This window comes from Centroberyx gerrardi, chromosome 4, assembly GCF_048128805.1.
Source record: "Centroberyx gerrardi isolate f3 chromosome 4, fCenGer3.hap1.cur.20231027, whole genome shotgun sequence".
Lineage (NCBI taxonomy): Eukaryota > Metazoa > Chordata > Actinopteri > Beryciformes > Berycidae > Centroberyx > Centroberyx gerrardi.
In genome coordinates this window covers 6014366-6019844 of record NC_136000.1, presented here as the reverse complement: position 1 = coordinate 6019844, position 5479 = coordinate 6014366, and positions in this window count along the sequence as shown.

Genomic DNA, 5479 nt, shown 5'->3' with positions numbered 1-5479 from the left:
TAAAAAGCTGCTGGATGTCTCTGATTTCTGAGAATGTCTGCAGAGTTGTGGTTCAGTTTAGAATGAAATTGGGTCACCAGCACAAAACAACACAGCAATATATTAACAGCACATTAACACATTGTTATTCACATACACTGGGTTGAAAAATAGCACAAATGTTTCCCTAAACTAGACACATGGATATGTTAAAAAAAATAGTGCATCCTTTATGGATGGTTGTGTGTGTGCTGATCAGGATTAAATAGAAGAGTAAATACAAGAGTATACAAAATAAGGTGAGGAATGGGAAATTCTGGCACATGGAAAATGGAAATGAAAAATTCTGAATATTTGCAGGGAAGCAACCACTGACATCCATATTGTCAGCCAGTCAATGCAGAGGCTCTTTGTAGTGAAAATAATAGCCCTGGCCCTGGTGGAAGCAGGAAGCTGCTTTGTGGAGGCCGTCTTTGATCTCTAAACTGATAAACACTGAAAACTGTCTTCCATGTCAATCTCCCATTCTTACTCCGACTCTTGCTTTATCTCCTTCATACAATTTACAGATGGTAGGCTGGATGTGTGATCCATTGTCCCCATTCTTTCATATCAGCCTTCTGGCTGAGAACAAACACGCATGCTGTTGTCATTTCGTTGTCATTCCCTTCTCCCTCTCTCCGTAGCTCTTACTTTGTGTTTATTTTCCCAGCACTTCTCTCTTATATGATCATTACAAGGTTACAGGAATATTGTCACAGCGCAGCGGCCTCGACCCTTGACCTCCTCACTGTGGGTTTTTTGTAATGTTGGAGAGCCAGGAACTGAGGCTTATCCTACTGTCACATTCATTGTAAGTCATTCTGGAGAACAGCATCAGCAAAATGACGACCCATAAAAATGCAAATTCAGTGCCAGTCAAAGTTAGTGCCATGTCAGTGTTTTTGAGGAGGGGAGGGGAGCTGCTTTTCTTTTAGGGCTATATATAAACACTTCTTCGACAGAACGGTGCTAATAATGTTGTTAATGGCATGAAAAGTGACAACTGACAGATGAAACACAAGCCGCATCGTGCGTGTGTGTGTGTGTGTGTGTGTGTGTGTGTGTGTGTGTGTGTGTGTGTGTGTCTCCCTGGAGATACACTACATGTCTCTGATGGGAGAGACTTAAAGTGCTCATCTCAAGCTGGCACAAACCTTTCGTGACGGTGGTTTTTACACATTGCTGAGGCACAGATGAAAATGTGAAAATATCTCTGTTATCACACTGGATATGTTTCGACGCGGCAAATAATTTAGCCCAAATGAGTCATTAACACCTCTGCTAGAAAAAATCTTCTCCCAGGCTTGTGTAACAAAGCTCTCCCTAATCTGATTGAAAATTCAAAGTGATTCTGATTTTCTTGGGCAAGTTGGTGTTACTTTGTTTTTATTTTGCTGTCACTTTGGGTAGAGCCCACTGTGGACATACATTCATACATTTTATTATTTGTTTTCTCATTATAACAAGTTCATTTTCTTTGTTTTCTCAAAATATCAAGTTATTCATGTGATTAACTCCAGATAACACATTTTGTCATCCCGAGATAATGAGAAAATTATCTTGAGATGTTGGGATAACAAAATGGGCATAAATAAAATGTATGAATATATGTCCTCAATGGGCTTCCATAGATCCATATGCAGCCTGCATGTGCATGTTAATCACCTCCTTTGATGTGCTCATGCTAAATAAGAAGAACTCAGTGGGGAAATTTTTGCCAAACTTTTAAATCTGCCACTTTTCGGCTACAGTTTACTCTACCCAGTCTAATAAGTCTAAGAGAGACTCTAACCAGTCTCTCTTATTATATACTCTTACCATTTTACAGTCTATTGACAGCTGAGACAACTGGATTTTCAAACATCACTATAGCTAACAAAAATACAAAAGATATCGTCGGGTGAAAACCTTGTAGCTCTGATTTTTGTGATTTTCCTGTTTTAACTTCATTTGAAGGATTACCTGCTCCTGTGTGGGTTTAGAAAATTCTGCCACCTTTGGTTTCATGAAACCTTCTCAAAACCAATAAGATAAACTCAAACATGCATGGTCATCAAGCTCAAAACAAGGCTGTTTTTCTGAACTCCTGACATTCTTAAAATACATACATACATATTGTTAATTCCCACTTAGCTCTGTACACAAACGGTCGAAGGAAGGAAGGAAGGTGTGAGCTCCCACCACGCAGCTAGCATTTAGCTGTAACCACTGGCATGCACTGCAGTAAATTGCATTCATTATGTAGTCGCGCAGTGAATCCTGGGAGAGTTGCAGGGAAGGAGTTAAAAAAAAATAAATGGGGCACAATGTGCAACAAGAAGAGATTCAGAATCCATCCTGGTGGTTTTTTTCTTGCTCGTAAATGACAACCTTCTTGGCTGAAATATGGGGGAGTTTCAGAGAAAAGGCAGCGCTTTATGGCACATTTGCCTCCACAGATGTCGAGCTGTCTTTGTCACGCACACAGCGCTGACAAACAGAGCTCAACTTTTTGCTATGCAAGTATAAAGTTACGGCGTTGCACTGTTCCTCATTTGATTTTCTGCAGGTGACCTATCTCCTCGTATTAAAAACATCTCTGCCCCACCTCGGCGTGTACCTATAGGCACCTAAATTGCTTCTGTCGTGTTTAGAAATGCTGAAATAATAGATAGAATTCCACTGTACGGATCTCCATACACACATTTCTATAGATCTTTCCCCTGGCATCTTCAAAGCACGCTAAAAATAGAAAGCAAGACAGCTGAATCCATGCTTCTCTTCATTTCACTTTAAACAAACTCTGTTTTTTTTTTTTTTAAATCTCTGACTTTGGGCTTATGAAAGACAGGTACATTATGAAACCTAATCGCTGGTAGTCTCTGTGTAAAAAGACAAGAGCCTCATGGGATTCAGCCTCCGACTCTGCAGACTCAGTTGAGACGGAGGGAGCTATACTCAAGTCAATGATACCATTATTGAAATGAGGAAGGTGTAACGGTTTGTAAAAGACTGTTTAACACCTTTGTCTGATAGCTTGGGTTCTTGGATAATTTCGGGTGAATTGTAATTACGCTGCTTAATTGCAAATAAAACGCTTTTAACGATCATACTTTTTGATACACAATATTAGCATGTCATTTAATTAGACCTGTACTTTTAATATACCTCTAATCTACTTTGAAAACCCAGTTAATGAGCAGTGTGTTAGGGAAGTGAGGCCTCTTGATAAAAAATCCCCACAATTTACCTCCTGAACACAACTTTCTGGAGCAGCAGGACATAACTCTCTGCAGCCAAATCTGTTGTGTCAGCATTTTTTTTTTTTTTTTTTACACTCAAAATCCAGATTATTCTAACCAAAGGTGACTGCCCCTGCATCTGCTGCCCCAGCAATTAATGAGATAGGTCTCAAGAGTCACTGAGGCAGATCCCTGGATAGAGCTGTCCACTTTATCTTAGCCTACATGGAAACGTTGCTGCACAGACAGTGATTTAGTGCTTGGGCTTCCTGGAAAGGTCACAGCTTCCTGTACCACACCACAGGACCTCCCCTACTGTATCCACCAAAAGACTAATGGGGGCTAGCTCTACATGCTCCAAAAGTAACATTAACATTTTTCTTTTTTGACACGCTTAAGAATTTTTCACACTTAAGATGTTGTTTTTTTTTTTCTCCAATCTGGCATGACATAGAGAGGAAGTGTAGTCCTATTGTAAACTATTGTTAGGCAGTATCTTGAACATATAAAGGATCCAGTCTGTGAAAGTGTTATCATATTGTCAACCACGGACTTATAATTCACCAACTATCCTTAAAAAGTACAATGATTTTGTGGTATCTATCATTTTATATGAGTAAGTGTCACATTTTCAGATGCTGGATATCTCATTTTGGAATAAAACTCTTCAAGTGACACATATGTGAAACTTTATGTTCACACACACCAAATTAATAGACCTTTCAAGCAGTCACTGACCCATAGACTACAAAAAAGACATTTAATCTTGTATTCAGTCTTCATGTGACAAAGATCTACCAATGGGATGAGATCATCTCTGGACTTTCTTAACTCATATGAACACCAGAGAAGGTAAATTACCATCTGTCATGTTTAGCTAAAGTTACAGGGAGTAGTCCGCTCCCCCCGCCGCAGGATGGGCGGGGGAGCGGAACTCAAAACTCCAATAAACCAGCAGCTTGAGTCCATGTGAGTTTTGTTTACAAGCCCTGGTTGTCTTGTAATTGGGCAGTGTGAAGCTAAAAGAACCAAATACAGCAATGTAACAAAGTAAACTTTTCCACTATAGTTCATAGGTGTGATCGCATGCTTAATGTCAGCACTAGACTAGAGTGAACTGCAAAATAATTGACAGTTTAATTGTTATTCTTCTCCTAGTTGCTTAATTTGTGAAAGATATAAAGGGGTACAGCACACTAAAACACGTTTTTGAGTTGTACGACTGTCCTGGGATGAAAAATTACAGTCCTGGTAAAAATATCAACATGTAATTGCAAATGTGGTTTTATCAATATTCCAGGCACTAAATCTGGTGAAGCGCTTCCTCCAGTGGTTTGAATCTCCAGCCAGTGTGCAGTATGGATGCGTTACATATCCCAGGACATGTGATGTATGTTGCTATCTCTAAACATGTCACTATATCTACCGTTCACTGTCAGAACTGAATGTTGCACAAAACCCAGTATACAGAAAACTCAATACCCAGTAATCCTTTGTATCAGAGCTTGTGGTCAGCTTTGGCTCTAGGTCTGCCCAGGTTGAAACATGGCTGGCTCAGCTGCAGTCCAGCCAGGTTTAGCAAAGTTCCTCAGACACTGGAGATGGCTACTTTGAACCAGACAGGCCTCAGCATGGCTAATCCCTGTCCAGTTGAATCAATGCATTAGCCCTTTTATTGCGGCTTAAATCCTCTGGAGAGTTGGCTTCAAATAGTAACAATGGATATATCACAGTTGAGCGTCATGTTAAGCATCCACAAACATATGAATAAAAAACATAACGGTTATAAAATACATCTTAAAAACACATCTGGCGGATTAAACCATTATCTCAGGTCAGGTGAGGACACGTGATTGACAGCTCCTCCTTACATGACTCAAATAATCTAACTGCAAACAACAAATTAGCTTCACTTGAACCTGCAGACTCAGATATTCTAAATACTGAGGCAGAGCCGCTCTAGTCAGATGGTTCAGTGAACAATAAAGGCTTTGCAGTTGCGTCGCTAATCTCCGAGCGACCACGTCTGGCGACATCATGGTCTACTGGAGAACTGGCTGTACACAAATAATGTCTTTTATATAACAACCAGATTCAAAAAAGAGATACCTGATGAAAGATTTTTGCAGTGTGGGTGTAGGTCAACTCAGTCATCTTCTAGGAGTGAAGTGTAGTCTAGATTTGTTTCTAAAGGTTACTGACACAGTGAAGTGTCTTTAGTCCTAGTCTCTGCTCCA